The following is a 9,840-nucleotide window of genomic DNA, read 5'->3' on the forward strand; positions in this document are numbered from 1 at the left end:
GGGGGGAGCACAGGAGGAATCAGGAATGTCCCGCTCACTGGGACCCCATTTGGGTGGCACCTCATCAGTGATGGAGTCTCTTCTGGGGGCTTCCAACCTGGTTTTCCCAACTCTGTCATGTGACTAGCCCTGGTATTGTCTTAATTTATTTTTTATGCTGTGATAATGCCATGGCTAAAAGCACCTCTGGAAGGAAAGGATTTATTTAGCTTACAGATTACAATCCATCATTGAGGAAAGCTAAGGCAGGGATTCACACAGGCCAGGATTCTGGAGGCAGGAGCTGACAGAGGCCATGGAGGAGGGCTGCTTATTGGCTTGCCCTTCATGCCTGGCTCAGCCTGCTTTGCTATAGAACCCAGCACCACCCTGCTGTCCAGGAGTGGCACTGCCCACAGTGAGCGGGGCACTCTCCTACCAACTATTAATGAAGAATCTGTTCTTCAGGACAGTCTGATGGAGTTATTTCTCGCTTGAGGGTCCCTCTTCTCAAACGACCCTACTTTATGTCGAGTTGACAAAAACAAGTAATAGATACAAACCCAAAACCCCAAAACCAAAAAGCAGCTGAGCAGCCCAGGCACCACAGTCCCTGCCATCTTCCCTGTCCATGGAAGGCTAGAATAGCAGCACCCTTCTGTGGGGACGCTGGCTGCTTCCCAGTTATGACTGGGCCCACAGCCCCCTGCCCTTGAGTACCAAACCTTTTGTAGTAAAGTCCCTTGGAAATGGGCCCTGGTGGAGAAGGGGGCTCTAATGACTTTAGGGACAAGCTGGAGCAGGAAGACTGCATCCAGAGAGCTGGGTTACAAAGAACCAAGAAGAGGCACATGGTGAGAGGAGACAGTGGTGGAACAAGGTGACTGACCAAGAGGAGAAGCTGCAGCCACACCAGTTCTGTGGATAGGAAGACTTTCCTTGGGGTTCCTGGGCACAGGAAAGGAAGGAGCCTTGTGGTGGGCTATTTGTCCACTGTGTACAGATCTATTGCTGTGATTGGTGTAATAACCAGATGAATGGTCAATAGCTAGGCAGGAGGTATAAGCGGGACTTCCAGACAGAGAGAACTCTGGGAGAAGAAAGGCAGAGTTGCCAGTCAGATGCGAAGAAAGCTGAATGAACTATATGGTGATCAGGTAACAAGCCTCATGAAAGAACATAGATTTAACAACATGGGTTAACGTAAGTGGTAAGAACTAGTTAGGAACCAACGTAAGCTAAGGCCGAACTTCCATAATTAATAATAAGTCTCCATGTCATTATTTGTGGGCTGTCAGTTCTGACGAGAAAGTTCTACTGCAGAACCTGACCAGGTCCTCTAGCTGTGACTGTCTAGGTCCTCACAGGAATGGAGGGGACGCGTCCTAGTTAGCATCAGCTGTGGGCTTGTCACAGCCTAGAATCATCTGAGGGTGTTGACGTTGAAGGATGGCTCAGATCAGATTGGCCTGCAGCCATGTCTATGAGAGATTGTTTTGGTTGATGATTGATAGAGGAGAGCCCAGCCCACTGTGGGTGGTGCCTTCCTAGGCAGGTGGGCCTGGACTGCTCAAGAAGGCTCGCTGAGCAAGGTAGCACTTAGCACTCGGTAGGGACTTCAGTGATGGACTGGGACCTGGAAGTAAGCCGAAATAAGTGCTTTCTTTCCCAGGCTGTTTTTGGTCATCGTGTTCATCACAGCAGCAGAAGGCAAACTAGAACAGAAAATAAGATGCTTCGGAATCTGGGGGCTGCCACAATGACTCCGCAGGGAAAGGCACTTGCTGCCCAATTAAACACCCTGAATAGGATCCCTGGGACTTACAGGGTGGAAGGAAAGAACCAACCCTCAGAAGTTGTCTACTGAACTCCACACTCAGGTGCCACGCCACATACAGCCCCACAAACAAACAAACAAATAATGTAATTTAAAAATAAATTGGATACATTACTTTGTGTGTGTGTGTCAGAGAAAGAGATATAGGAAAAGACAGGGACAGAAACACACAGAGACGGGGAGAGAGAGAGAGAGAGAGAGAGAGAGAGAGAGAGAGAGAGAGAGAGAGAGAGAGAGAGAGAGAGAATCCCACAAGAGCAAGAGGATGCTCCTCCGGCTTTGGTTAAATGAATAACAATGTTTCCATCTAAAGTAAAACATGGTGATTAATCCTGAGCATCAGCTTCATTGGATTTAGACGCACTGTAATGGCTGAATAGGAATGGCCTCCACAGTCTCGTCTATTTGAATGCTTAGTCACTAGGGAGTGGAACTCTCTGATAGGATTAGAAGGTTAAGGAGGCGTGGCATTGTTGGAGGAAGTGTGCCACTGGAGGTGGTGGGTTTTGAGCTTTCAAAAACTCATGCCAGGCCCAGACCCCCTCCACATATTCATTCTTTCTCTTTCTCTCTCCCTCTCTCTCTTCCCTCTTTCCCTCTCTTTCTCCCCCTCTCTCCCCTCTCTCCCTCCTCTCTTTCCCTCTCTTTCCCTCTCTCCTCCTTCTCTCTCTCTCTCTCTCTCTCTCTCTCTCTCTCTCTCTCTCTCTCTCTCCCTCCCTCTCTCTCTCCCTTTCTCCCTCTCTTCCTCCCTCTCTCCCTCCCTCCCTTCCTCCCTCTCTCTCCCCTCCTCTCTTTCTCTCTCCCTTTCTTTCCCTCTCTCCTCCTTCTCTCTCTCTCTCTCTCTCTCTCTCTCTCTCTCTCCCTTTCTCCCTCTCTCTCTCCCTCCCTCCCTCTCTCTTTCCCTTCCCCCCCTCCCTTCCCCCACCAGCCTGGGCTGTAGCTCTCAGCTACTCTTCCATTGCCATACTTATCTCCATGCTCGCTGCCATGATGATCATGGACTAACCCTCTGAATTAGTCCAAGCTCCCAATTAAATGCTTTTATTTATAAAAGTTGCCTTGGTCTATAGAAAAAGCTTACCCTAGCTGGATGGCATTTGCTTATTATTTCAACCCTTGGGGGGCCAAGGCAACAGAGGATCTTGAATTTGAGACCAGTTTGGACTATCTAGCAAGTTCTAAGACAGAAGTGGCTATACAACAAAACCCTGTCTCAAAAACAAAACAACAAAGAGAAAATGTTTTAAAAATACTCTCTAAAAGTATAAATACTCAGAAATATGAGTTGTTTCTATTCGTTCCCTCAGCTCCCAGAGATATCAGAACTTCCTCATCTAAACCAAGACACCAGATGGAGTGGGGTGTTTGTGGTTGCCTTTGTGGGTAGATCTTGGGGTACTCCTTGAGAGGAGGGGCAGGCACGGAGCTTTGGTACTCTTCCCTGCTCTTCCTGGGGTATCCAGATGCTGTCGATTCTGACCCATGGCCATTTGAGCACAAGCCTGGACTGCACACACCAAAAGCATCCAAATTGACATCCCAGCTTAGAAGCCTGGGGCCAGTTCCTGCACCCACCTCGAGGTGTCTACATTTGGAGGGAAAGGCTTGGTCTAGAAGGCCTCAAAGGGCCCGGAGGGCTTGAATATCATCACTTCAGTGTTGCTCTGGGGTCAGAAACTATTTGAGGACCTGGAATTCTCTTCTTGACCGCTATCACTCATACACACTCACACGCATGTGTGTGCACACACACACTCAAACAAGATTTTTTCAAAGTTAAAACATACAAAAACATTAGACCACCTGTGTCTCATGCTCCATTCGGAAGGAAGAGCTCTATGGATGGGTAATGTGCCCCTGAGTGCAGGCGCCCATGCAGGTATACTGGGTTCAAGCCCTGGCTCTCCCATTTCTCCCTCCCACTCTGCTTTCTCAGCCGCAACACGAAAATGAGGCTCTCCCATCCTCTGCGGCTGCTCTCCCATCTTCTGCGGCTGCGTTGTTGCCTTGGGACAGTTTGCGAGGAGCAGGCTCATGTCCTGGCTAGTCTTACATCACCTTGACACACACTAGAGTCAGCTGAAAGGAGGGAACCTCAGTTGAGAAAGGCCTCCGTTAAGATACAACTGTAGGGCATTTTCTTAATTAGTGATTGATGGGGGAGGGCCCAGCCCACTGTGAGTGGTGTCTTCCCTGGGCTGGTGGGCCTGGGTTCTATAAGAGGGCAGGCTGAGTAAGCCATGGGGACCAAGCCAGGAAGCAGCCCCCCTCCGTGGCCTCTGTATCAGCTTCTGCATCCAGGTCCTGTCCTGTCTGAGTTTGTGCCCTGTCTTCCCTCAGTGATGGGCTATGACCTGGAAGTGTAAATGAAATAGACTCTTTCCTCCCCGAGTTGCTTTGGTCATGGTATTTCATCACAGCAATAGTAATGCTAGCTAGGTTACCCCTGTTACAAAACAAGGAAGCAAGGACTCAGTGGGGGTTGATTTTGTAAAAGCCCAGGTGAAGAGAGCATAGTGCCACATTTCACCCAGGAGGTCAGGTTGGTAGGTTTCTGAGGCCAAGTTCAGGGGGACACTCATACCAAGTCCTGCTGATCAGGACTCCAGGGGTTTCATTACTTCTTCAGTTTTTCCCACTTATGATACTTTGTGGTCAGACATTTCTCCCTTGCCAGCCAGTTTCTAAATAACCACTCAGAGGTTACTTACAAACGCTCCATGGATAGCTCAGGCTTATTACTTGCTAACTCTTAAACTTAAACTAACCCATATTTCTTACCTATGCTTTGCCATGTGGCTCATGGCTTGTTACCTCATTTTCTATACATCCTGCTTCCTTGGCAGCTGGCTGGCATCTCTTCTGACTCTGCCCTTCCTCATCCCATCATTCTCAGTTTGACTTTCCTGCCTAACTTCATCCTGTTCAGCTATTGGCCAATCAGCTTTTTATTAAACCAATCACAGTGACGATCATCATAGTGTACAAAACGATTATTTCACAGTAACCCTTCTCTCCTGAGAAATTTTTACATAACCCTGAGAATATGCATATAGAAAGTAACAAATTGAATGCTTACTGATAGAACATTTTTTGGCATTCGGACCTTTGCCATTCGTTAGTGTACAAAGGCAAATGTGTGCACTAGTGAGATGAATGTGCTTGCTTATTTTTATAGAAAGGATTAAATCTTGGCTGTTTGCTGCTGCAGGGACCAGAGCACCTTCAGTGTTTGTCAGGGTTGACTGCAATTTTATAATCATCAGTGCTGAGAATGTCGCCTTTCATAGTGAATAGGACAAAATGCCAGACCATTTTTAAGGGCCATTTTAGGAAGTTTTGGAAAGTGTGTCCTAATTCCAAGACAAAAGCTCTTTAACAATTTTTTAAAAAATGAATATCAGGTCATCTTATGCCTCTTCTGATCTCCCTGGACTTCTGCACACACACAGTGCACAGATACACATTCGGATACACACACGTAAAATAAATAACTTTATGTATTTATTTATTGGTAGTTTTGAGACAGAATTTCTCTGTGTAACAGCCCTGGCTGCCCTGGAATTCGCTTTGTAGACCAGGTTGGCCTCAAACTCACAGAGATCCTCCTGCCTCTGCCTCCAGGGTGCTGGGATTAGAGACGTGGGTCATCACATCCGGTTTTTTTAGTTATTTAAATTGTAAAATGACTAAGAAGATTAAAAAACATGGGGGAGGGAGGAGAAACTAAGGGGGAAATATTGTCAAATAAAAAATGTACATAAATAAAATTTGACGCAGTTACGAGGAGGAATAACAGTAAAAACATAACATTTCATTTTTATATATGCTAAGTCAAAGTCCTCCTAAACTGCCAGGGGAGAAAAAAGAATTACAAGAGGGAAATAAAGAATTAAAAAGATTTCGTGCTGGACCAGGATCATTGCTCGCATAACTATTGCTGTGATGAAACTCCATGACCAAGAGCAACTTGGGGAGAAGAGGGTTTATTTGATTTACATATCTGAAGTTATAGTCTATTGAGGGAAACCAAGGCAAGAACTCAAACAGGGCAGGATCCTGGAGGCAGGAGCTGATGTAGAGGCCATGGAGGGGTGCTGCTTACTGGCTTGCTCCTTCTGGTTTGCTCAGCCTGCTTTCTTATAGAACCCAGGACCACCAGCCCAGGGATGGCATCATCCATAATAGGCTGGGCCCTCCTCAATCAATCACTAAGGAAGAAAATGCCCCATAGCCAGACCTTATGGCCACATTTTCCCAGCTGAGGTTCCCTTCTTCCAGATGAATCTAATGTGTGTCAAGCTGACATAAAACCAGCCAGCTCAGTCAGTTTCTCTCTGAGTCTTCAAAGATCAGAAATGCCAGGGAGGGTCAGCTGAATTTTTGTACTTTCTCTTTTTGTTATTTGAAATCCCCCCCCTCTCATGCACACACACATGCACACACACACACACAGAGAATACTTTTTATTTATTCTTTGGCAATTTCACACATGTAAACAATGTGCTTTGATAATGTGCATCTCCCCACGTGTCCCTCAGACCCTCCCAGCCTTCCCTCTACCCCTTCATGCCCCTTCATGTCATCTCGTTTTTCTTCCTTTTTAAAGTAATTTATTTATTTTATGTGCACTGGCATGGGAGTGTCAGATCCCCTGGAACTGATTACAGACAGGTCTGAGCTGCCGCGCGAGTGCTGGGAATTGAACCCAGGTCCTCTGGAAGAGCAGCCAGAGCTCTTGATCACTGAGCCATCTCTCCAGCCTGGCATCTCCCTTTTCTATTAACAACTCAGTAGTAACTCACTGCCCGCTGGAGTGTCTCGCTGCCTTCATCTCGTGCAGGTCACCATAAATGCAGCGAGTTCGTGAGCACAATGGCCAGGCCATGTCCTAAAGACAGCATTCTGCAGCTCTCCTCTCCATCCTCCGGCTCTCGCGTTCTTCCCACCTCTTTGTAGATGGTCCCTGAGCCTTGGGCCCGGGCTTTCACGCAGGTGTCTCATTTAGGGCTGGGTGCTCCAGACACGTATTCTCAGCACTGTGACCAGTTAAGTGGACTTTTTCCTTATGGTTTATATTGTTGCCGAAGCTGACCCAGACTGAGGTTTATATGGTTGCCGAGGCTGACCCAGACTGAAGTTTATATGGTTACCGAGGCTGACCCAGACTGGGGTTTATATGGTTGCCGAGGCTGACCCAGATTAGGGTTTATATGGTTTCTGAGGCTGACCCAGACTGGGGTCCACTGGCGCTGTCCCCCTATCCCTGTGCCTCCTCCTCTGCACCCATGGGTTCGTGTTTTTTGCTGGAGCGTCTTCAAAGTGTGTCGGGAGCGTGAGAAGCTGAGGTTGGCCTGGGCAAAGGACCTGTCCTTGTATGTTCAAAGTTCTCCTTTGAACCACCCCATAGAAGAATGCTGCCTTGGACATCATGCACACCTCCGGGATTTCAGAGTGCTTGCGTTAGAGGAGGGAGAGACACATTAACACACCCGGGGCCCAGAATTCAATGCATCCACTGGTGTCAGTATCAGAGCTATCAAACTCTGGGTAATTCTCAGTTGATAAGATTTGTTCCAAGCTGCAGGGTGAGGCTCTCTCTCAGTATGTTTTTCCCAGTGTGAGCCCAGCTTCCTGCCATTCAGCCCAGTTAGCATTCGGGCCTTCTGCCTTCCACAGCTGTCTCTCCCCCAGGAACTACGGCAGGCCAAGTTGATGCTCTTGGACCTGTGGGTTATCTTAAATAGTAAAGATTCTTTCCAGGGTCAGCAGAGAGAAGAGCTAAGATGGGTTGCAAGTGGAATACCTTTCAGCAATGCCTCTGGGTAATCTGGGATAGGAGATTCAGCAGCAGCCCACAGAGCATGGGGCATCCCATAATTTTATAGGCTTGAGAGGGGAAGGGGTCTCTGAGTTTAGGTTTGGTGAAGGTACCAGATAGATAGGATAGAAGGCAGAAACTCAGGAGTTATGAACTGAGTAGCTTAGGGAAGGTACCAGATAGGATAGAAGGCAGAAACTCAGGAGTTATGAACTGAGTAGCTTAGGGAAGGTACCAGATAGGATAGAAGGCAGAAACTCAGGAGTTATGAACTGAGTAGCTTAGGGAAGGTACCAGATAGGATAGAAGGCAGAAACTCAGGAGTTATGAACTGAGTAGCTTAGGGAAGGTACCAGATAGGATAGAAGGCAGAAACTCAGGAGTTATGAACTGAGTAGCTTAGGGAAGGTACCAGATAGGATAGAAGGCAGAAACGCAGGAGTTATGAACTGAGTAGCTTAGGGAAGGTACCAGATAGGATAGAAGGCAGAAACTCAGGAGTTTATCCTATCGCTCTACCCCACCTTGGGCAGCTTAGGTTAGGAACTGAGCAGCTTAGGGAAGGACACAGGCTGATTCCTCTCCCAGGGTGGGGGTGGAGGCGGGAGTGGGGGTTGCTCTGTTCTCACAATAGATTCTCTCTGAGGATGGTGAGGCCAGTTGAGATTTCTTTCTACCATTGGTTCATAGGTGACATGAATCACTGTCTGCACTGGACATCGCTAAGCCAGTAGCTGGATCTGAGGCTAGTGACGGCTGTGGGCATGCCCACTTCTCCGGCAGCTTGCTTTCAGAAGTGGCTTGTCGCCCTCCTTTCCGTCCCCGCTGAGGACGGCATGGCCGAGGCTGTGTTCCACTCACTGCTACTCTTTTTTTTTTTTTGCCAGCTCTTTCCTGGTATCACTTCCTGTGACTTTCGGAAGCTCGTCCTCTATTTCTGTTTGGGATAAAGTCTCTTCTCTCTTATTCTGGCTCTCGTTCTCCCTCTAGTCAGCCATCTTACCTAGAGGTCTTATCATTTCTTTCATTTATTTATTCAGGGTCAAGTGTCCACCCTGGGCCTCAGTGTAATGTCCATTTCATCCCTTTGTCACAGCGGGGATGACAGTCCTGCCATCCCACCACTGTCCAGTAGGTGGCAGCACACAGGCCCAGGTGCTTCGAATGGATTCTGGCAGAGTTAGGGTGGGAAGCGGCTGAGGGTCATCAGAAAAGAACGATCTGCCCTGCTTTCTGGAAAGATCTCATTGCACATCAGTCAAGCGGGCCACAGGCGCCCGAGCCTGCCCACAAGCTGTGCTGTTCACTGCCTGCGCCGGCGAACTGGAAATCCATTGGTTAAAAGTGATGGTTGGCACTGGCTTAAAACTAGGATGTCGGGAGGTGGCTCAGGTTAAGAGCATCAGCTACTCTTCCAGAGGACCCCGGTTCAACTCCCAGCGCCCTCACAGCAGCTCCAGCTACAGGGGACTCTGACGCCCTCTCCTGGCCTCTGTGGCACCAGGCACCACTTCTCACCCCAGTGACCCTAGTCTTGCTGTGGACTGAGCTGCCCCACCCCTCAGAGCAGGACGCACATTCTCATTATAGAGGTGGGAGGGGTCGTAGCACCTGCTCCTGGCCTTGCTGGTCAGGACTGCAGGAGAGAGACTTGGATCAGCTCCTGCTGTGACTGAGGTCTGATCTGCAGCAGTCTATGGTGACACCTGCAGGCACAATGCTACATAATCACTGTGTGTCGCCGGAGTGTCCCTGGACGCTGGGCGCCCTCCCTGGGGGAGACCTGCTGCAGTGGGGTGAAGGTGGCAAGGCTGGCCTCCCCAAGACAAGCTCTAGCCCCTTGGTAGTAGGTGGCACCGGAGACCTGGTCCCACGACACTCAGCCGTCTCATGCCACATATGTGGAGCCCTATTGTGTGATGCTTTGTTCTTTTGACTTTTTCTGAGGGCCCATCACCCAGTTCCCAAAGAAATCACACACGGAGGCTGATTCTCAGGAATGCCTAGCCTTAGCTTGGCTTGTTTCTGGCCAGCTTGTCTTAAGTTAACCCGTCTACCTTTTCTGTGTGGGCTTTTATCTTTCTTAATTCCTTATATCTTTCTTTCCTTCTTACCCCGTGGCTGGCTGGGTGGCTGGCTCCTGATGTCCTTCTCTCCTTGTTTTCTCCCCAGTCTCAGCCTCCTTCCATTTACACTCTCTGCC

The sequence above is a fragment of the Chionomys nivalis genome, chromosome 11, assembly GCF_950005125.1.
Source record: "Chionomys nivalis chromosome 11, mChiNiv1.1, whole genome shotgun sequence".
NCBI classification, from domain to species: Eukaryota; Metazoa; Chordata; class Mammalia; order Rodentia; family Cricetidae; genus Chionomys; species Chionomys nivalis.